This window comes from Rhinolophus hipposideros (assembly GCF_964194185.1).
Source record: "Rhinolophus hipposideros genome assembly, chromosome: 7".
In the NCBI taxonomy this organism is placed as follows: Eukaryota; Metazoa; Chordata; class Mammalia; order Chiroptera; family Rhinolophidae; genus Rhinolophus; species Rhinolophus hipposideros.
In genome coordinates, this window is record NC_138053.1 from 2,798,816 (window position 1) to 2,823,012 (window position 24,197).

General features: G+C 43.3%; 1 protein-coding gene and 1 pseudogene across 3 annotated transcripts in view; both read right to left on the reverse strand.

Moving 5' to 3' along the window:
- The window catches only part of GALNT17 (polypeptide N-acetylgalactosaminyltransferase 17), a 553,074-nt gene that overhangs the window by 439,066 nt on the left and 89,811 nt on the right, over positions 1-24,197 (reverse strand). The gene's annotated exons all lie outside the window — the stretch shown is intronic.
- Positions 4,904-24,197, reverse strand: part of LOC308500152 (UBX domain-containing protein 8-like) — a 107,853-nt pseudogene continuing 88,559 nt past the window's right edge. The window contains exon 4 of the transcript in view: positions 4,904-4,996. The product of the transcript in view is annotated as a UBX domain-containing protein 8-like (transcript). The remainder of the gene's footprint in view (positions 4,997-24,197) is intronic.

Genomic DNA, 24,197 nt, shown 5'->3' on the forward strand with positions numbered 1-24,197 from the left:
ACTCCTCTGCTTACTTCTCATATGATTTCAAACGCAGGAGGGGCAGGAAGGTGTGCTGACAATTGCCCTCCCCAACCACCCCCCGTCGCACACTGAGACCTAGTCATCTAGTCCACACTTTTATTTTACAGGTGAATAATCCAAGGCACTATGAGACAGGGACAGAGTATAAATAAATACCCCCCCAAAACCCCCAAACTCCTATTTAGCCACCAACTATTTATTAAGCACCTACTTACTATGTGCTTAGCTCTGTGGTAGGGCCTAAAATAAGAGATTTTCACATTCTGTTCCAGGAAAATGACTGGATCCCTCCGAGCCTCAATTCTCTCATCTTGAAAAGGGGAAACAAGTGAAATGATGCACACAGAGTTGGTGTAGAGTATACAGTAAACATCAACAGTGCCACTGCTCTCCTCACCACGCAGTTCTAAGGGGAAGCCTATTTAGGTTATAAACCAAAGAAGGATTGAATTTGCCTACGATTTGATGAATTTGAGCACTGCTATCCATTCCATGACTTACTGCCCTACCTCCCACTTTCCAGCCTCCAAAGAAAGTGCCAGCATGTCTGTGTGTTGTCGGGAGGCTGAGATTCCTGAGGAGTTCTGACAAGCAGCGCAGGAGATTTTGCAAGGGTGTTAACACCCCAGCTGAAGAGCTGCATCCACTCCCTCAAGGACACTCGGCAAGCATGTAGCAAAGATACAAACAGAGCAGAGTACGGATCATTTCCTTCCCTAGGCTGGCCTTCTTTCCTCTTCTCTTTCTAATGATTTAGATGATTTTTTTCCCCCAGCACAACCATCAGCTATTATAGCAGGTGCAGTTTTTGTAAACACCCCACAGAAGTGCTGTGAGCCAGGTCAAGGGCAGGTGCACCCGCTGAGGGCTGGCCTGAATTCCATGTTTCTCGTTATTGTCTCCCCAATGCAGATCACCAACACAGACTGGCGGTTTCATCTGGAGATACAGGTGCACTCAGCAGCAGAGAGAACACTGGCCCAGCCCTCCCAGGAGATGGCAGGAGCTTTGGGCAAAACAGTGCAATTATCCATCCTGGGAAAAAGAAAACAAGCAGGGCGCAGACAGGTGAGGGTGCAGCTACCCAGGATGTGTGGTCTGTAGAGCCCTGAAAAAGCACCCTGACAGGGAGACCTGGCCCATCCAGCACTGAGGCTGTGAGAAGTATGGTCCGATTGCTAAACCCCATGGGCACTGGCCCTGAAAAGGCACAGCCACTGCCTCAGAGAGGGTATGGTCTGCTTTCTGGTACACGAAGCCCCAGTTTTCCTAATTCAACCCTTGGATCTCAGCTTTACACCACTGAAAATAAAAACCCACAAGGGAAGCTAGCAGTGAAGCCTTATCCATCATTTAAACCTCGGAGTGGATGAGTTTGCCAGCTCCTTTCCTGAGAGAGGCTCTTTCAAGGATAAAGGGCTGAGGAGCCAAGGGCACTGGAAACTGGGTGGCAGAGAGGGTCACCCAAAGTGGGAGGAGGGGCTGGGAGCAGAAAAAGGCCCCCATAATACTCCACCATGCTGCCCCCTGGGGGCACAGCTATAGGCTGGACACAGTGGAAGTCTGCTATTATTTGGTGCAGCCTCCACTTTCCATTGCTGGGAGCCTGAAAGGGGTGATGGGACACCAATAAAAGCCTGACTTCTCAGTTAAAATAGAGAAAACTCTGTGATGATTCTTTGTATCTTTGTCTTCTGTGTTTTCTGGCTGCATCAGAACTAATTCTGCACAACAGTGATTCAGTCAAAGGCCTTCTCTTCTCCTCTCCCTCCCCCCTGAAGTACTGGACAAAGATTTCTCATTTCATACATCATTTATTCCAGTGGTAATGCCATCCAAGTCACTTCAGGTCATTAGCAAACAAAAAGAGCAAAATTCAATTCTGTTGCAGCACTAAGACTAGAGACATGGGTAATGACGGCTTCCGTGTAATCACCGAACCATGGACGGAGGGCCCTATTCCCAACCGAAGGCAAAACCCAAGGTGAGCAGACTGAACGTTTGATCCCTAACGGCAAAATCAAACCTCCAGTATGCTCTCAACAGGCAGGAGATCCATATCACCGTACAGGATGGAGAAGCCAGGTACAAAAGGGCCAGGTACAAACCCCCTGGTCCCCAAAGTCGGGAAGCAGCAGCCACAATGTCGAAATTTGTTTCAACAATGGGAGTAAAGCAATCTGGGGAGATACTGGTTTATCGCTATAAAAAGCACTGTGATTCGTTAATGTTGAGCTTCTGGTGCACAGAGCCATGGTCAGGCATCCACAGTATCCCTGAGGTGGTCTCCCAATAGGACGCATGTCCATCGGATACCCAACAAAATCTTTACAACATTATAGAATACCTTCCCCAAATTAATTTTCAGAAAACCCTGAGGCCATCTGTGGTTACCAGCTGCTTCCTAATCCCTTCACCTTTCCCCTTATCCCCAACCCCCCCCGCCCCCGCCCATCTAACAACTCTCGGTTTTTTCTTTGTGTCCTCAAAACTGAATGCCAACTATAATTTTATATATATAATGTGATGGTTCGGTGTGAGGTCGGAGGGATAATGGATGGGGGAAGGGGGGTTCACAGTGTGAGGGATATAAATGATAAACGTCTAAGTATTACCTTGTCTTGTACACCTGAAACTAATTAAAAAATAAATAAATAAATAAATAAATAAATAAATAAATAAATAAATAAATAAATAAATAAAAAGCACTGTGAGAATGCCGTTAATTAGTAGTACGGATGAAACCAAGACCTGTTCTACAACATCTGACCAGTGCATGGGAGATAGTCTACTTTCTCTCCCTTCACCCCACCCTGCCCTTCCCATTCAAAATTAAATCTAATGTCAGTATATGCGAGCTCCAAAATCGGTGTGCAAAGTCACTTTAAAGAAACAGGAAGGCTGTCAGACTACACAGCCTGGTTGACTGTTGAAAACATCTAAAGGAAAAAGTATGTGCTCCAAAGGAGCACAGGTCAACATGGAACCAGGGATGGGGAGCCCCTCCATGAGGCTCTAAAGACGTAGCTGCCATCACACCAGGATTGGTTGCCGGGCTCACACAGTAACTTCTGCCTATTCTTTGGCTTTCCAAATGACCAACAAAGAGCTCTTGTGCTGGTCATGCCAACGCAAACCTTCTAGGCCTTTAGCGGTTACAGCTCTCCATGACATTTAATTCATAGGCATTCTAGGGTCCACTTCTGTTGAGTGTGACTTTCAGTTAATGAGTCTCTCACACAGGCATGATCTCTGGAGCCTCAGAACACAAGCGAGACGCTGACACGGCGTGGGCCAAGGAGCGCCCCATCCAGCTCTGTCCCCTCCTTCCTACACCTCATCCCAATTATCTGAAAATAGGACATAAGCCTACGAGGTGGGGTGGCCCTCTCCATCACTGCCATCCACGAAGCCCACAGCCCCAGGCCTGTGGACATCTAGAAAATTTACGGACTCCACACTTAGAAAGGAAGATGTGAGAAAGGTGCGTGGAAGGAGTGGGGGTGGTGGTCAGGTCCACAGCAGACCATCTGAGCATTTAAAACTCTTCTTTCCTCCTGGTTTGTGGAGCAACCTTCAGCTCTCTGCACTTTAGTTTTCCCTTCTGTGGCAGAGGCAGTATAACCTACTTCACAGGGTTGTTGAGGATTGAATGAGAATGTGTGTGAATTTGGAGTTCACTGTGGGCACTCACACTGCTCTCAGTCACCTATGAAACCCCCCTCATCCCCACTCCTTCTAACCCCTACCTTGTGTCCACGCCCCTCCTCACCTCTACTGCCCTGGCTACAATACAAGTAACCCCGAGGTAGTCACTGGTGCAGGGTGTGCTCTGAAACGCTGTGTTGCTCCTCCCCCACTGACCTTGACTGCCAAGGCCCTGAGAGGAACTTTCACCTTTGAGCAAATGAGATGGGGTGATTAGAGAAAGGGGGACAAGAAGTCTAGGACAGAAGGAATGAAGGCCTCACCTCAGGGGTTTGCTCCTGAGAAGAGAATCTGGTTTCTACTCACCTGACTTTGCCACTTTGGTCCCAAACTCTTAGTACTCATGGACACCCACCGAGTCTCCCAATGCTCACTGGTTTCTGTGGCAATCCCAGAATTCTCCATGAATGGTGACTTGGAGCATAACTCAGGGAATGCTGGGAATGCTAAAGATCCTCATATGCCCCAAGGTATATCAGCCAATCAGATCCTACTTCCCATTGTTATGGACCAGATGTTTGTGCCTCCAAATTCACATGGTGAAGGCCTAAGCCCCAATTTGATGGAGGTGGAAATGTAGGTGGAGGAGGAGGTTGGGCCTTTCTCCTTCCCACTCTATTTCTCCCCATTTTTTCCTCTTTGTCTTCTCTCTCCCTCCTTCTCTCCATCATGTAAGGACTCTGCAAGAAGACTGCCATCTACGAGCCAGGAAGAGGACTCTCATTAGACCCCGACGTGGTGGCACCCTGATCTTGAGCTTCCCAGGCTCTAACTCTTCCCAGATTCTCAAATCTGAGTGTGTACCCGAGTCCCCTGAAGAACCTGTGAAGTGTGTCTTCAAGTCTGTGTGACCACCGGCTGCCACCCCAGAATTTCTGATCCAGTGGGTATGGGTGGGGCCTAAGAGTTTACATTTCTAGCAAGTTCCCGGGTGATGCTGATGATGCTTGTCCAGGGACCACACTTTGAAAGCCACTGTATGTGACACGCCTGTGTGGGGATCTGCAAACCAGAAGTCCTCAGCACTCAAAGCGCACCCCTGGGTGGAAGTGAACATTCCCCTGCCTCCTTGGCAGAGTCTACTGCTCCTAATGCTCTCTTCCTGCCAGTGCCAAAACACCAGTGCTCTCTAAGTAGTGCTGTGCCAGGGCTGTAGGCTGCCAACCTGGCCTCATTCCCAGCCCCCCATACTCTCCGTCCCAGCCTCCTTTGAAGCTAAGGTGGTCATGTGATCAAGCTCTGACGAAAGGGACAAACGGAAAGTCTGTTGGGGGTAAGGGGGGAGCAGAGAAAGCTGTTGCTCCCTGACGCTGGTGCCAACTTCCCTCCCTCTTTCTTAAATGTAGGCAGCATGTCTGGAGCTGTAGCAGCTTCCTTGCAGCCATGAGGGAAGCCCAGACATTCAGCTTCTGACCCCTTGCAGTAGCAGCCTGTTCCCAAATTCTTGATCCTGAGTAAAGCAAACCCATATTTAATTTGCTATTAGTTTTTGTGTCTTGAGGCTGAAAGCATTCTTAACGGATACACTACGACTCCACTTTAATTTTAACCAATTATCTCATATTTGGACATTCAGCATCTGTTTCATGGGGGTGGGGAGATGCACAGAGCAGATGCAGCAGTAATACAAGAAATACCCTCAGCTTTCTCTTCTGCAGCCCAAATTCACTCTGCCCCGTGGCCCTTTACTCACTGGGTCTCTGCCCCATGGCTCCTCCGCTAGCAGCCCCAGCCACTGACTCAAGCTCAGCACCATGTTTCCTCCATGCTGAGCGATGTATGAGAACTGTTCTCAGGCCACCCCAAGACCAGAGGCCCAGCTGGCCTGGCCAGGTCGGTCCAGCTCATCAAACATGCAGGTTGCTGCTCCTGGCGTCATCCCATTAGTTTCCTTCTACTGGGGGGGTGACTCAGGTGGGAACCCACCCTGCCCTGGGCACAGCATGTCACAGACATGGAGCTGAACGAATGAAGCAGGTACATTCCGTGACTTCTCGCTGTCCCCACATGTAGCTAGAGCCTGACCACTGCAGTGACCTGAAAGTTGCTACATTCAGTTAGGAACCTCTCAAAGAGTCAAGCCGTCCTGCCCCTCTGTTTGCCTGGGTATCAGGAGCTGTTGGGGACAGCTAGGAGATTCCCCTTCACAGCAAGTACAGGAATGACTCACAAGTGTCCCTAAGTTTCCCTCACATATCTGGATCCCCCTGGTTGACCTTATCCTTCAGACCTACTGGCTGCCAAATAGGGAAGCTCAGAAATAGCACAGCCTGTGGCCAAGCCATGTGGCCAGCAGCTGCTTGAATGTGCTATGGCTGCTGAAAGAGCCAGAAAACACAACAAGAGACGACGCTGCAAGCGAGATTGGGCCCCTTGTGCCCTTATCCCAAGGCCACTGAGGTCAGGCTGGCCTGTCAGTCAGGGCAGGAGAAGACTCCCAAGTGAAATAAACAGCCTTCTGGTTGCAAATGTGGCTTAAGCCAAAGAGAAATAGAGGCAGGCAATCCTGTCTGAACTCTGGGTTGGATTCTCTGCAAGTGTCTCGGACATCTGCCTGGGACAGTAAAATAACTATGTCACCTCTGACAATCATGTCCTCACACAGAAGCACCCAGAGCAGAAAAGGAGAAAGAGCAAAAGGACGTTTTCCGATGTGCTCTCTTTTGTTGAAGAAACAAGCAATTCCCAGATGCCCGCTGTTGACATGCTGCTCCACTTATGGACCAGACTAGGCCACATTCCAGCCAGTCAGGCACAGGGGAATGGACGGCAATAAAGCTGCTGGCCCACTGGGATCAAATCTGGGCCCTGGCAGGGAGAAAGGGCTGTTGTAGACGGAAAAATGCCCCCAAAGACAGGAGGGTCTAATCCCTGGAACCTGTAATTGTTACCTTATTTGGGAAAGAGGTCTCTGCAGATGTGATCAAGTTATGGATCTGGACATGGAAAGATTATCCTGGATTATCCAGGTGGGCCCCAAAAGCCATCACAATTGTCCTTATAAGAAGAGGTAGAGGCGCATTCAACTGACACATACAGGAGAGAAGAAGACAAAGTGAAGAAAGAGCAGAGAAATCGGAAGAAACCAGCCTTGAAGAATGGAGCGATGTGGCCACAACCAAGGAATGCAGGCAGCCACCAGACGCTGGAAGAAGCAAGAAACAGATCCTCCCCTAGAACATTAAGAGACACAAAAGCCCTACTGACACCTTCATTTCAGTCCAGTAGTCCGGAGTCTGGATATCTGGCCTCCAGAACTGTTAGGGAATAACTTTCTCGTGTTTTAAGCCACTAAGTTTATAGTAATATGTTACAGCATCCACAAGAAACTAATACAAAGGGGAATGGCTTCCAGAGGGAAACCAGCTGTGTCAGCCCTGGGTTCCTTCCCTGAGGTTCTGAACTCTCCTTCCCACTTCAACCCCTAACATACATGGCCACATGCACAAACGCACACACACGTGCGTACATATATCAAGCAAGGCCCTCCTGATTCTCTACCCTGATATATGCTGAAGATGGGTCCCTGGAGCAAATACTTAGCTGGGGCCCTCTGGGACCTGTTTCCTCCTCTGTTGGGCTGAACAACCCTGAATGTTTCCTATTTATAACAATGAGAGGGAGCCTGGGAGTTATGCGTCCAACAAGCTACCAGCTTGGAAGCAAAAGAAGGACTGTAGCATACAGCACAAGGAGCCAGGCATGCCTTGGCCAGAGGAGTTGTGCCCTGCTCTTGCTCAAGCCCTGCACTGGAAGGAGGATACAGACTCACTCAGCCAAGCGCAGGGTATCACCATTGGTGTGCTTTTCAGGAAATCCCTCATAAAACATTCATAACTGCAGCTGACCCACATTAGAATGTGTTTCATTAAATTAAAACATCAATCCCAGAAATATATGTTTGCTTAACAAGCAGAAATGATTTGGGAACCTCATGCTGCACATCATCAAATCAAATCAAATGGTGGGAGCAGACGAAATTAACCTATCAAGCATGGGGGTAGGAAGCACACCAGAGGTCTCTTGCCAAAGGAACATAATCATGGCTTGTGACACAGCCCAAAGCTTCCAAATTGTGTGTCAATGCAAAGCAGTAGAATGGGACGAGGACCTTAGTCACACAGGTGCCCAATGGAGGGAGACAGGTCAGCCCTGAGAGGACCAGGGTCTCCCCGGAACTCTCCCAGAGTCTGCCATTCAATCTCCAGGGTCTCCCTTCTGAAGTCTTCAAAGAAAGATTCTGAGGAGGAGCTCCAGGCATGGAAAGGGCATGGTGATCCCTCAGCTTCATCCCATTAAGATGTGTGGTCGAGAGGATGGTCACAAAAACAGCAGACTGAGGTGAGCATCTATAATTCTCCCCTTGAATTTACAACAAATCCAACAACAATAACTCCACAAAGGACTCCCTGCACAGCAGACAGGCAAGACGAAGAGATCCACTACGGCATTCACCTAAAGGTGGGCGAATACCATGAGCGGAGGAGGGGGGAAGGGAGAAGTGCAGAGATGGAGCCGCGTGGGCGCAGGACGCAGACCTAGCTCAGTGCTCCGAGCTCGCTGCATCCCGGAACTACCGCAGCTGCGGGAGAGGGAAGGACTCGGACTGCTAGGGCTCCACTATGGACAACAGGATTAGGGAACACCATATAAGACGGCTGAACCCAACATTCACGGCAGAGACCTTGGAGAAAAGACTGAGGGGAAGAAGGCTGAAAACTGAGGTTTAAGCCCTTAATGCCACAGAGAAGAGAAGCCTTAGGCACTGAGAATAGCCACCCCTCCCTACTGTCCGAGAGTTCACCCCGCCCCCACCTGCCTGATGATAGAAATGGAACAATAGCAGTGTCAGATCAAAAGGACAGAATATTTGCTGTTCTGAGAACTGTGGACTGCAGACACAGATTCGCAGCCCAACTAGTTCCAGCAAAGGGGAGGGAGCTGTGGAAGCAGGACCAGCTGTGGTGGTGGTTGCCGCCATTGCTCTGGGCCACGTCTCACCACTCACCCCGCCCCTGTCTCCACCTACCTGGGCAGATCCCGGCAGGAGAAAACAGAACTGCTGAAACACACGGGCTCTGAATATGGTACAGGAAGACCTTTGGAACTCCAAACTCTCCGCATAACCACACAGACACTGAGCTGTATGACCCAGGAGACCTGTTAAGAGAGGAGAAGCCCGTCTCCAGGGAATACCCACATTGTGTGGGAAGCTGGAATAATGCAGAGAAAATATAGCACTACAGTGTGAAAGAGAAAAAAAGGCTGCAGTCGGAGAGAAAATAAAACATTTTACCAACAATTACTGGAAAATAAAAGAAAGACCTCTTCCTATCAAATGTTGCAGAAGCCACTCCTGCAGATTTCTAGGAAGACAAATAACAAATAAGTAATTGCCAGGAATAATCAAGGCAACAAAACAGCTCAGAAAGAAAGTAAAAAATATCCAGAAAAGGAACTTAAAAATATGGAAATATGTGACTTAAATGATAGAGAATTCAAGATTGCAGTTCTGAAATAATTCAACGAGATGCAAGAAAACACAGAAAGGCAGTATAATGAACTCAGAAACACAATCAAAGAACAACATGAGCATTTCACAAAAGAGATTGAAATTTTTAGAAAGACCAAATAGAATTTCTGGAGAATAAAAACTCAATAGAAGAAATGAATAACGAAATAGCCAGTTAGGTAGTAGAGTTGACCAGATGGAGGAAAGAATCAGTGACATTGAAGATAGAAACCTGGAAATGATTCGGATGAAAGAAGAAAGAGACTGGAGACTTGAAAGAAATGAAAGAACTCTACAAGAACTTTCTGGATCCCTCAAAAAAAGCTATATAAGAATAACGGGCATACCACAAAAAGAAGAAAGAGAGAAGGGAACAGAGAATATATTCAAACAAATCGTCTATGAGAACGTCCCAAACTTGTGGAAAGAAATGGATCCTCAAATCCAAGAAGCAAATAGAACACCTAACTACCTCCATCCCAACAGGCCATCTCCAAAGTACATTGTATTGAAGCTGTCAAAAATCAGTGAAAGAAAGACTCCTCAAGGCAGCCAGGGAAAAGAAGACGGTGACCTACAAAGGAAAGCCCATTAGATTATCATCAGATTTTTCAGCAGAAACTGCAAGCCAGGAGGGAGTGGAACCAAATATTCAAACTATTGAAAGAGAGAAATTATGAGCCAAGAATAATATATCCAGCAAAGATATACTTTAGATATGAACGATGAATAAAGACTTTTCCAGACATACAGAACCTGAAGGAATTTTCTAATACACGACCTGCACTACAAGAAATACTAAAGGAGGCTATTCGACCACCATCAACAGGGACAATTTCTGGTAACCAAAACATTAAAAGGGGGAGAGTAATGGCCTGAACCGTAATATGGGAATGGAGAAAGTAAGAGTGCTGAAGAAAATGGAATACTTTAAAAATCAAACTTTGTTTTACATAAAGTTAAGGATAACGAGTCAAAAAAAAAAATCAAGAACTGAAAGATATACTGTAATAAATGAAGAAATAGAGGGAAACATCATAGAATACCACCACACAGAAATAATAGACACCAACAAAAAGGCAAAGAAATGATGGAGACACAGCCTTACCAGAAAACTAAAGATAGAATGACAGGAAATCCTCACATATCAATCATCACTGTAAATGTAAATGCACTGAACTCACCAATAAAAAGGCAAAGAGTAGCAGATTGGATCAAAAAACTAAACCCAACCGTATGCTGTCTCCAAGAGACACATCTCAGCTACAAGGACAAGCATAGACTCAAAGAGAAAGGGTGGAAATTGACACTCCAAGCAAATGGTATCCAGAGAAAATCAGGTGTAGCCATAATGATATCAGATGAAACAGACTTCAGAGTGAAAAAGGTAACAAGGGACAAATATGGACATTTCAGGACGGCAAAGGGGACTATACAACAAGAAGACATAACAATCATCAATATTTATGCCCCCAATCAGGGAGCACCAAAATATACCAAGCAACTGCTAACAGAACTAAAGGGAGAAACTGACCAAAACACAGTTATACTAGAGGAATTAAATACATCATTGACAGCTATGCATACATCATCCAAACAAAAAATAGATAACGAAATAGCAGCCCTAAATGACACATTAGATGAAACGGACATAACTGACAGATATAGAGCACTTCATCCTAAAACATCAGACTGTACATTTTTTTCTAGTGTACATGGAACATTCTCAATACCTTAACATAATAAAGGCCATATATGACAAGCCCTCAGCTAATCTCATAATTAATGGTGAAAAACTGAAGGCCTTAACTCTACGTTCAGGAACACAACAGGGCTGTTCCCTATCACCTCTGCTTTACAACAGAGTGTTGGAAGTCCTTGCCAGAGCCTTCAGGCAAGAGAAAGAAATAAAAGGCATCCAAATTGGGACTGAAGAAGTCAAATTGTCACTCTTTGCAGATGACATGATGCTATATATAGAAAACCCTAAAGACTCCACCAAAAAGCTGTTAGAAACAATCAACGAATACAGTAAAGTTCCTGGCTACAAAATCAACGTACAAAAGTCCATTGCATTCCTATATGCTAACAATGAAATTCAGAAAAAGAAATACAAAAAACAATTCCCTTTGCAATTGCAGCAAAAAAAAAAATAAAATACCTAGGAATAAACTTAACCAAGGATGTGAAGTACCTGTAAGCTGAAAACTATAAGACATTTTTGAAAGAAACTGAAGAAGACACAAAGAAATGCAAAGACATTCCATGCTCATGGATTGGAAGAATCATCATAGTTAAAATGGCCATATTACCCAAAGCAATATACAGATTTAATGCAATCCCCCTCAAAATCACAATGGAATTTTTTAAAGAAATAAAACAAAAAATCATCAGATTTGTTTGGAACCACAAAAGACCCTGAATAGCCAAAGCAATCTTAAGAAAAAAGAACAATACTGGAGGTATCGCACTCCCTGACTTTAGCTTGTACTACAGGCTTACAATAATAAAAACAGCATGGTATTGGCAGAAAAAGAGACACATAGACCAATGGAACAGAATTGAGAACCCAGAAATAAAACCACATAAATATGGACAGATAATTTTTGACATAGAAGCTAAAAACCTACAATGCAGGAAATACATCCTCTTCAATAAATGGTGCAGGGAGAATTAGATAGCCACGTGCAGAAGAATGAAACTGGACTGTTATCTGTCACCATATAACAAAATTAATTCAAAATGGATCAAAGACTTAAGCATAAGACCTGATACAATCAACTGCACAGAAGAAAGCATAGGTACTAAACTTATGGACCTTGGGTACCAAGAGCATTTTATGAATTTGACTCCAAAGGCAAGGGAAGTAAAAGCTAAAATAAATGAATGGGACTATATGAAACTTAAGAACTTCTGCACAGCAAAAGAAACCATCTACAAAATAAAGAGGCAACCAACTGAATGGGAGAAGATTTTTGCAAACAGTGCCTCTGATAAGGGGCTAATATCCAAAATATACAAGGAACTCATGCAATTCAACAACAAAAAAACAAACAACCCAATTGAAAAATGGACAGAGGACCTGAAGAGACATTTCTCCAAAGAGGACATACAAATGGCAAACAGACATATGAAAAATGCTCAACATCGCTAATCATCAGAGAAATGCAAATAAAAACCACAATGAGATATCACCATACCCCAGTCAGAATGGCTATCATCAACAAGACAAATAGCAACAAGTGTTGGAGAGGCTGTGGAGAAAAAGGAACCCTCATACATTGTTGATGGGAATGCAGACTGGTGCAGCCGTTATGGAAGGAAGTGTGGAGGTTCCTCAAAAAATTACGAATAGAATTACCATATGACCCAGCAATCCCTCTCCTGGGTATCTGCCCAAAAAATCTGATAACATTTATCCATAAAGACACGTGTGCTCCAATGTTCATTGCAGCTTTGTTTACCGTGGCCAAGACATGGAAACAACCGTAATGTCCTTCGATAGATGAATGGATAAAGAAGTTGTGGTATATATACGCAGTGGAATACTATTCGGCAGTACGAAAAGATGATTTAGGAACATTTGTGACAACATGGATGGATCTTGAGAGTGTAATGCTAAGTGAAAAAAGTCAGACAGGAAAAGCAGAGAATCGTATGATTTCACTGATATGTGGTATATAAACCAAAAACAACAAAATAACAAGACAAACAAATGAGAAGGAAAAACTCATAGACACAGACAATAGTTTAGTGGTTACCAGGAGGTAAGTGGGTGGGGGGAGGGAGATGAGAGTAAGGGGGATCAAATATATGGTGATGGAAGGAGAACTGATTCTGGGTGGTGAACACACAATGGGATTTATAGATGATGTAATACAGAATTGTACACCTGAAATCTAAGTAATTTTACTTACAATTGTCACCACAATAAATTTAAAAGGAAAAAAAAAGATGTGTGGCCCCTCAGGAAGCAGCACATTATATGGCCAACTGCCAACCTAAGGCTAGTAAGGGGCAGAGCCAACATCCCAGAGCCTTCTCCAGACCAGACCTAAAAGGACTCAGAGCCTTTTCAATAACGTTTGCCTTGCATTTCTATAGCTCTTTCTGGTATATTATCTCATTTCTTACTACGCTGCTGTGAAGCATAGAAGCCGTTATCCTGCCCCAAGGTAACAGAGGAGTGACTCAACCTTGGCCACAAGTATAGCAAATAAAAGCCTCCAAATTAGAATCTAGGTCCATTATTTTCATACTCACCTTTGCTCTGCTGCTTTCCAAAGGAAGTCCTGCCTCCTCACCTGGCTGTCTGAGCCAACGGCCAAGAAGTTCATGGTGGGTGGTCAGAAAAATATCCAAATCACAGATACTTAAGACCTTAACAGTTCATGAAATGACCAAAGATTAAAGAAGCACATCCTACACACTTCACTCACTATTCAGAAATGTAAGTTCCCAAAGAAGGGCACGAGTGTCACATAGCTAATTTTTGTTTTAATTAGTTTTAATATATTACTCACAAGCAGTTTAAATTTGATAAGAAAAATAAAAAAATATATCAAAATGATCAAAATGAAAAAAAGAATGCTCACCAACCTGGAAATAGAAAATAAGGTGTGCCTGATTCAAAATATTTGCAGATTAACTGAGATTATTGTCTCTATTGCATAGCCTGTTTACACATTTAAGGTGTTAGCACAATTTTTGTGAGAATGAGAATTAGGAATGAAGGTGCCAGAAAACAAAATGATACAAACTGGCTTCAAGGGAGTATTTTGTTTTATGATGGATTTTGGTCCAGGGATGTCCAACGGTTAGGTAGGCTTCGTCCAGCAGCAACTCAAAGTACCAAGGTACTGGTTCTGGCCTCCTCTCCCTCCCCAGGCTGGCTTCACCCTCAGGCTCTGCACAGAGACAACTCCCTAGAGCAGCTCCCAACTCTCAACTCTTGGTGGCAACATGGGTGCTGCAGCTCTGGACCTGACATTTGAGAACACACCTTCATCCAAGGAAAGGGAGAACATTTTTTCTGGTTGCTTCTGTGGCATAAAGGGAAAGCTTCTCCTTCCTAAATCGCTAGAAAAGGTTTTCTTATGATTTGCTGGCTTTGACCAGACGTAAGGTGCCAAATGGTTTAAACCAGGGAGGGTCCTGTTTGGAGTTAGGTGTCGTGTCAGTTGCAAGCACCAGGCTAAGGTGGGGAGGAAATTCTGGTTACTGTTTCTGGAAATACAGGGCCTAGATGCACCCCTTTAACCAGATGTCCACCTCAGAGAGTATTTAGTTAGGCAGCCATAAATATAAATTAAAATAACAATACAAGTAACATCATAAGAAACAAAATGTTTACGATCAAAACAGTTTTGGAAAAGGGCTGTATTGAATATATGCTTCTTCTCTGCTTCCTTCTAAAACCTTATCAAAATGGAGTAAACGAATTTTAAAATCTGAACTATACAAGATGAGCCTGGAGTATCTTGTGGTGCCAGAAAATAAGAAACTTCTTTGAAAAACAAAAAGTTGGAGGCACTTCCAAAGTATATAAGAACCAACCTGACAACCTGAAAGACAATGGCCAATGCTGGAACAATCTGCAACAAGAGAAATAAACATAGTATTGGATATAGACCAGAGAATAAAAATAAATATTCATAAATCCACCCTGATATAAATTAAGAATTAAATAAAAAGTAAATGGGGGAGAAGGGACAACTTTTCCTGACAGAAGAATTCCAATTAAGAAGTGTGGAACGAATAAGAGAAGTAGAAAATCTTCACTAGACACCACAGAAGTCATTGCTTCAGGCAATGTCCACCAATGGATGCCAACTATCGTGGCAAAAGTCCAAGAAGTAGGATATTTGTATACCCTCCAAGTACCCCAATATGCATTCGTCACAAAGAAGAAAGCTGTGCCCTCCACGGGAACTTTCCAGGGGAGAAACCTGGCAGACACCACCTACGCGAGAGATCGTATGAACGCCGCCAGTCACGTGGACGTCCGTGGCCCTGACACAACGCACTGAACAGCACAGCATCTGTGTCCTTCCCCCAAATCCCAAACCTCAATCTAATCATAAGAAAATGCCAGACAAGCCAATGAAGAGACATTCTACAAAACACCTGACCAGTGTTCTTAAAAGGTACTGAGGTCATGAAACACAAGAAAATTGTGAGGAATTCTGATAAGTAAGACACTATCGAAGCCTGACAACTAAATACAGTGTAGGATCCTGGACTGGACCCTGGGACTGGAAAATCTGGTGAAATCTGAATCAAGGCTGAAGTTTATTTATCATGTTTAGTTATTCTATTTAGTTTAGTATTTGGTTTGGCATTGCACAGTGTTAATTTCCTAGCTTTGATAGTCATGCCACTGTTATGTAAGACGTCACCATTAGGGAGCTCACGGTACTATTTTTGAAACTCTTCTGTACATCTAAAATTATATCAGAATACAAAGTGAAAAACGAAGCTCCTACCACAGGCAGCATCACAGAGAGATGGGAAGAGACAAGGCTCTAGACCACATTCTCCCACTGCGCAAGCATACGAAGCCCCCTGACCACTGGACTATCCACTGGTTTGAACTAATAAATTCCCTTACTATCACAGGGCGTAAAAATCTCTATGGACTTGGAAGGACAAGAATAGGAGCGGAAACTACAGATAGGCAGCACGAACTGACATTTGGAAGAAGAAATGAGGGAGAAGGAGCCAACAGGGTGGAATACCAACTGACTGAAGGTAGAGATACCAATTCATGCCCAGGACCCCAGAAAAGAGGCTCCAGAAGGTGGGGGAAGGTGGAGGCCTGACAGAGAACCATGGTGGTAATTCTGGGGAAGGGGCAGCTATGCCCCTAGCCCTCCACCGCCTACCCCATGCTAATTCTACCCGGACAGCTCACTGCATCACCCCCCAGAGGCTCCAGCGCCTGGGCCCGGCACAGAGGAGGATGGGGGATCAAGGGGAATAGGAGGTCACATGAAAGTCTAGACACACGCTGAGCGTTTGAATGAGCTCCCAGAATGCACACAGCCAGGCCTACAGCCCACAGAAGACGAGAAGTTTCTTCTCTGGGAAAAGTGAATGCCGTCAGAGGAAAGAGCTACAAATACGGACATGTGAGCTGCACTTGGTATATTAGTCAGCTTGGGCTGTCATAACAAAACACCACAGTCTGGGCAGCTCAAACAACAGAGATTTATTTCCTCACAGTTCTGGAGGCTAGAAGTCTGAAATCAAGGTGTTGGCAAAATTGGTTTATTCCTCGGCTTGCAGATGGCTGTCCTCACAGCGTCTTCCCACTATGCATGCCTGTGTCCTAATCTCTTCTTATAAGGTCACCAGTCATACTGGATCAGGGACCATCCTAATGACCTCATTTACCTTAATCGGCTCTTTAAAGGCCCTATCTCCAAATATAGTCACATTCTGAGATACGGAGAGCTAGGACTTCAACATATAACTTTGGGGGAGCTGCACAATTCAGCCTGTAATACCCAGCAAAATAGCTGTACACCTGCCTAGGCACCCACCAATGAGGACCCTGCGTGTCCTACTCCAAAATTCACAGAAAGCTCCCAAATGCCTCAGAGCTTTCCTCTTAACTCTGAAAGAACAAAGCATCACCAGGCCTTGAAAAAAATTAACAACATGAGGTCAGATGCCAAAATCAACAAATAGATAATAATAAACTTAGAAGAGAGGGGTGCGGACCTCATACAAAGGATGGAGAAACCCCCTATAACCCTTGGAGAGTCGAGGGAAAGGAACTACTCTCACAAAACAGAGATAGGGTATTCAGAAGAGGAGCAATTAGAGAGTAAGAAAACACTTTAGAAATTAAATATGATAACAGAAGTTTTAAGAGAAGACTCGAGAGACCAAATCTCCCACAAAATTAGGTAAAAAGACAATAAGGCAAAAAATATGAGGAAATAAAAATCAGGGGTTTAATCAAGGAGGTCTAGCACATGACGCAGAAGCATTCCAGAGAAAGAGAGCAGAAAAAACACAGGAGACAAAGACTTAGTAAAGGAACACATACCAGAACCAAAGATCCCCAGGGAGCAAATCAAAGTGAGAAAGATGGAGGTGTATGGAAACCGGGCTCTGAGCACAGGAGGTGCAGGGAATCCCCAGGGGGAGGGGTGCATAGCAGGCACCCCAGGGAGCTAGCTGCAAGGACTGTCTCCAAGGAAATAACCAAAACACAACAGAAAATGGAGCTAATGTACTCAACCATGTGGAAAAGAGCAACATCCAGAGATGCTTACAATTTTGTTGGCGTGTACAAAATAGTAGCCAAAAGGCACAAATAAAAACATCTAAGCGAGGAAAAGTGAAGAAAAGTGAGGCATTATTAACTCCAGGAGGTGTACAAGATTGAAAATGTAACCATAGTTCCCCAGGTTACCAGGGAACAATACACACACACTCACAATAAAGTAAATGCTAAACACTGACTCACCCAACAGCTATAACAAGCAGGTACCAGGAGGCGGGGGGCAAAAAGACAGGTTACCAGGCAAAGTGACAAGAGCTGTGGAGCAGGCACTCTGCAAGCAAACGGCACCAAGGATGTAACTCAGCAACTGTGGCAGCCCTTATGGGTGGCCTCTTCTCCCTCCGGACACAGTCTTGAAGGATGGGCAGGAGTCAGCTGAAAATAACCCACACAAAGTACCAAGAGAACGTCTGGCATGAATTAACTACTCAATAAATAGTGGTCATCACTACTGGTGTCCCTATCAAATTATTAATGATCCATGAAGAACATGGAGTGTGCCACGCAGAGCGTGTGTATATTATCTACACCGTGCCTATACCATCGTAGACACTTCATGGAATGATAGCTAAACTTAACATTGTTACAAATGGTCCTTTAAATCATCTCTAGCCCTTGTACACTCAGTTATTTGTGCCTCATCGTTTCAGTTATCTATTGCAGCATAAGAAACCACTTTCACACCTTGCACTTAAAACCACCTCCATTGTATTATTTTTCACAATCATGTGGGTTGAATGGGCTCAGTTGATCGGTTCTCCTGCTGGTTTTATGGCTACAGTAAGATGGTGGATGATGCTGGAGTATCCCAGAAGGCTGGGCTCAGCAGGACCTTGGCACAGCGGGCTTTTCTCCCCATAGCTTTTTCCATTTAGTCTCAGGACCTCTCCTTTGTACAGTAGTTGGGCATGCAAGGGCACAGGCCTTCTGAAGGCAAATGCCCAAAGTTAGCACAGCCTCAGGCCCCCACACTGTACTGCCAGCATGGCAGCATGCTGGCCAGCATGGGCTCAGCATGGGAAGGCACCACACACAGACAGCACACTAGGCAGCGTTGCTCATTGAGGGTCACAGCAGCCCCTGCAAGACAGTGGCAAGCCTCAGAGACCACATATTTGACGTACCTTGCAGGGTGCCTGCCCTGCATGTTCTAAGTACTCAACAGCAGCCAAAGAAAAAAGGGACACATCTAGTTGGAAAACCACATGTACAGAAGCACAGATGCATGACACACCATGGAAAGATTAGAAAGTACAAAATATTGGTAGCTGAATACAGAGTCTAAGAAAAGAGCCAGATGCAGGAAAGCGCTGTCTGCTGTCCTGTAACCCGCCTTCCCATATTACACATCACTTCTGGTACAGCCAATTCCGTCAAATAAAAACATTACGGTGTGTCCTCCTCCACCTTATTCACTGGATCTGGCACTGTGAGACTTCTGGCTCTTCCCCAAAGTCAGAATGACCATGAAAGGTAAATGTTTTGAGTTGATTCAGGACATGGAGGCAGCCATGACAGTGCAGCTAAAGACACTCACAAAAGAGGACTTCCAGAGGACTTCCAAAACTGCTTCAGAAAGTGGCGAGAATAATGGGATAAGTGTGTTCCAAGTGAGGGTGAGTGTTTTGAGGGGTATTAATGGCAGTGTGTCTTTTACTGTAGTAAATTTTTTTATTTAAACATTCACTGTATTTTTTTTGTTTAAATATTCAGTGTATGTTTTTTTATCACACCTCATACACGATGGTAAATCTATACCAGGCCATGTAACATCAAAGGTAATGCAGTCAGAGCTATTGTACCAATGGGGACAGATCTCCAAGACAGACTCTCAGGTTCAAATAAAATAAGTAAGTTGCAGAAAAATACACAGTATATGTACCTATTTATTATTTTTTTAAAAACCAAGCATTTACTTTTATTTCTGTGTGCCAATATTTGTGGATAAATGCATAGAAAAACTTTAGGATAGGAACACACTAAATCATCAACAATTTAGCACAGGGCAGGGAAAAGTTTATAGAGGGAATTTTGCTTTTCCCTACTGCCCTACTACTGAATTTTTCAATAACAATGTATGTAGACCCTTAGATAGTTTTATTAAAATAAGGAAAAGGAAGAACATAACTAAAAATAAACTAAAAGGTGAAAATACTAGAATGATGTAAGGTATTTCAAATATAACAATCTCACACCTAGATTAGCAACAACCTAATTGGTTTGATATAAAAGAAGGAAATTCTCCTTTTGAGATAAATCAAATGCAACAATATGCTGATTACAGAAAGCTCATGGAAAAGACACACCTCAGATTAAAACACAAAATTAGATTAACCAAATGCAAGCGCAGTATTATACCCACAAATGAGAATTTAAGACAAAAATACTAAGTAAAAACAAAAACAAAAAGTAAAACATACATACACACAAGAAAATTACATAACAATAAAGAATAAAATAAATGAACAAAACGTTAGCGATGCATCCCCAAATAATACAGAATAACATACAAATTTTTTTCACAGAAATAGTATCAAATCATAATACCCAATACGATAATATGATAATGAAGTAAAAAATTAAGACACTTAATTTAGATAATTTAAATAAAGCAATTGAGAAAGTAGAACTGCAAGTATATAACAGAAGAACAGAATATATATTTTTCTCAAATGTATATGAGATCTTCACAAAACCTGGGTCCAATTCTGTGGTCTTACCTATAACCACGAATCAACTGCAGCATCAATAATAGGAGACAACCAGACCTCCTAAACATAAGCCCTTTAGGGGATGCAGTAAGAGTATATAGTACCCCCCGATGTATTCTTGTCCTCCTCCAGCCACAAAAAGAAGAATTTGAATGTGTTTGAGCCTCTAAATCACAGGTTCTCAAAAGTGTGGTCTAGGCCTTCTGGGGGGACTCTCAAGATCACTTCACAAAGTCCACAAGATCAAAACTATTTTCTTAATAATACAAATACGTTACTCGTCTTTTTCACTCTCATTCTCTCTCCCAAGTATACAGCAGTTTTTCAGAAGCCATGTGACACATGATGACATAATCTATGGCCAATAGAAGGTGAGATTGTATCTACTTGTGTTTTTAAATTTTCACAGTCTTAATTTTTAATATGCTAAATATCAGTAGATATAACCAACATAAATAAAAGCATTTGAGTCCTCAATAATTTATAACATTGTAAAGTGGTTCTGAGGCCAAAACATTTGAGAACCCCCTGCCCTTGATTTAACAATATTTTATAGGAAATACTGGGTCTAGAAGAGCAAGTGAAATGACACCATGAGGAAGCATGAGCCACAGCCAGAACTTAATTTATAGGTGAAATGACATAACATTTAGGGTTTGGTTTAAAATACTCCAGGACAAACAAGAAGTGGGAATGAAACGAGGTTGAAAAAATGATCATTACCGTGTTTCCCCAAAAATAAGACCTAGCCAGACCATTGGCTCTAATGCGTCTTTTGCAGCAAAAATTAATTTAAGATTAATTAAATTAATGGTATTATATTATATTGGTATTATATTATATTATATATTATATTATAATGGTATTATATTATATTATAACATATTATAATGATATTATATTATATTACATTACATTATATAAGACCTGGTCTTATAGTAAAATACGATGGGGTCTTATATTAATTTTTGCTCCAAAAGACGCATTAGAGCTAATTGTCCAGCTAGGACTTATTTTAGGGGAAACACAGTAGTAAAGATATATGGGTTTCTCCATGGGATACATGGGATACAATCCTCTCTACTTTCATGTAGAATTTTTAAGTTTATTGTCATAATACAGTTTAGATAAAAATAAATATAATAAACTCAATCATTTAGAGGATTGAGAATAGCTATATCAGAAAAAATATAAAATATAATAGACATTTTTTAAAATAGTGATAATAAAACACTTTCTAAAAATTAATGATGATGAAAGTCTCTGCCATTAAAAATACCAATAAAAGAGAAAAACAAATAAAACAGAAAAATTAATTTTAACAACATTTAAAAAATAAAAAAACCAAGATTGATGAAAATGTCTTATGTGGCAGAAGCTCAATGCCCTAAGAGCTGGTCAGGCAGATGGCCAGGAACTATACTTTGTGAACCAAAATGTAACAGCTACCAGAATAAAAAACGCATCAGGAAGCGGTTGGCATCTCTTCATGAAAAGATGAAAGGTAGCATTAAGATTAAACTGGAATTTTTTGGATCAAGATGGCAGAGTAGGGAAACACTGGACTCACATAATCTCATGACCACATGAAAATGACAACTAAACTGGAGAACAACAACATTGAGAATCGCCTCAAGTCTAGCTGAACAGAAGTCCTGCAACTAAGGATATACAAAGGAGCCATGTTGAGACTGGTAGAAAGGCAGAGACATGGTCTCACACTCATGTGTGGCAGTTAAAAACCGGGAGGGATACCTTGGCTGCAGAAGCCCCCCAAAAGGAGAGAAGGAGAGAGAAGACCCAGCCCCACACCACGATCCCCACACAACGATCTCCAGCCCAGGGTTCCAGTGCTGGAAAGAGAAGTCCCCACAACTTCTGGCTGTGAAAACAAGTGGAGATTGTGGCTGAACGCAATGAAAGGCTGCTGGAGTCCCAAGAATTGCTCTTAAAGCCACGCATGGACTTACTCACTGACGGACTCACTTGCTCTGAGCTCCAGTGCTGGGGCAGTAACTTGAAAGGCACCAGGGATATAGAAGGAGGAACTGAGTAGTTTGGCTTCTGGATGAGTGCTGGAGGGCACCTTTGTCCCAGACAGAAGTGTTGGCACACAATATTGTTCCTTTCTTGAGCCCTCCCCCTACCCAGCATGCAAACATAGGCGGTCGCCATACTTGAGTCTCCATCAATCTAGCTAACACCATTTCTCCCTCCCTAGTGATTCCCTGAGACTTCACTCCACCCAAGTTGGAGGCCCAGCCAAGCTGATTTCAGTGGAATTTTCATAAAAACAGCATATTTTGGCACATGCTGTGGACTTTCCTAAAATCTCTCAAAGGTTCACATACCCCAACAAGCAGCATGTGAACTCAGTGTACCTCATAACTCTTACTAAGCAGCTCCAAGCCCGGCGCTTGTAGCAGCCAGCCTTGGTGTGCAGCTTAGCCTCTCCCAGGCACCTCCAAGCCCAGCCCAAGAGGCAACCATCTGTAGATTGCTTTGTGACTCATTCTAGGTGGCCCAGTGCAGGGCACAGGCTACAGCTGAAATTGGCCTGCAGCAAGGACCTTTGCAGGAGGCCCTGGAGCTGGCACACTGGTGGCTAGCTTTGGACAAAGCCAGAGCATCACCTGGCTCCCTCAGTAGATGAAACACCCGAAGAGCAGACTGGGAAGGCACCAGAGCCCTGCTAAAACAAATCTTGCTCTTCGGGGTCAGGCCCTGCACCACAGCTCCTCCACTGTAGTCAAGGCTAGTCCTTACAATGAATTAGCCTGAGGGTCAATCCCTTCCAATGCTGTGCAAACAGTAACCAAGGCTCAACTACCACAGGAAGGCACACACAAGGGACACACTGGAGTGCATGGCTCAGGTGACCAGGGAAACTGCACTACTGGGTCCCACAGGACACCTACTACATAAGGCAGCTCCACTAAGACCAGGAAACATAGCAGCCCTACCTAATACATAGAAACTAACAAAGGAAGCCAGCCAAATGGGAGGCAAAGAAACATTTCCCAAATAAAAGAACAAAATAAAGCTCCAGAAAAAAATAAATAAACAAAATAGAGACAAGTAATCTAACAGATGCAGAGTTCCAAACACTGGTTATAAGGATGTTCAATGATCTCAGGGAGAACTTCAACAAAGAGACAGGAAACATAAAAATGGACATAGAAAACATAAAAAAGAACCAGTCAGAAATAAAAAAAATAGAATAACTGAAATGAAGAATACTTTGGAGGGAAATCAACAATAGATTAGTTGAAGAGGATCGAATCAGCAATTTAGAAGTGAAGGTAGCAAAAACAATAAGAACAACAAAAAGAAAAAAAAAATGATAGTTTTTGGGACAACATCAAGCATACCAACATTCACATCATAGGGTTACCGGAAGGAGGAGAGAGAGAGCAAGGAATTGAAAACCTATTTGAAGAAATAATGATGAAAAACTTCTCTAACCTGGTGGAGGAAATAGATAGACAAGCCCACGAAGTGCAGAGAGTACTGAACAAGATGAACCCAAACAGGCCAACACCAAAACACATTATATTTAAAATGCCAAAACTTAAAGACAAAGAGAGAATCTTTGAAGCAGCAAGAGAAATACCTACATGGGAGCTCCCATAAAATTGCCAGCTGATTTCTCAGCAGAAACTTTGCAGGCTAAAGGAATTGGCCCAAAATATTCAAAGTGATTAAAAGAAGGACCTACAACCAAGAGTACTCTACCCAGCAAGGCTGTCTCTCATTTATAATAGAATCAAAGGACAGATAGAGAGTTTCTCAGACAATAAAAAGCTAAAGGAGTTCATCACCAGTAAACCGGTATTACAAGAAATGATAAAAGAATTTCTTTAAGGAGGAGGAGGAAGAGGAAAGACAAAAAATATGAATAAAATGGTAATAACTACATATTTTTCAACAATTGCTTTAAATGTAA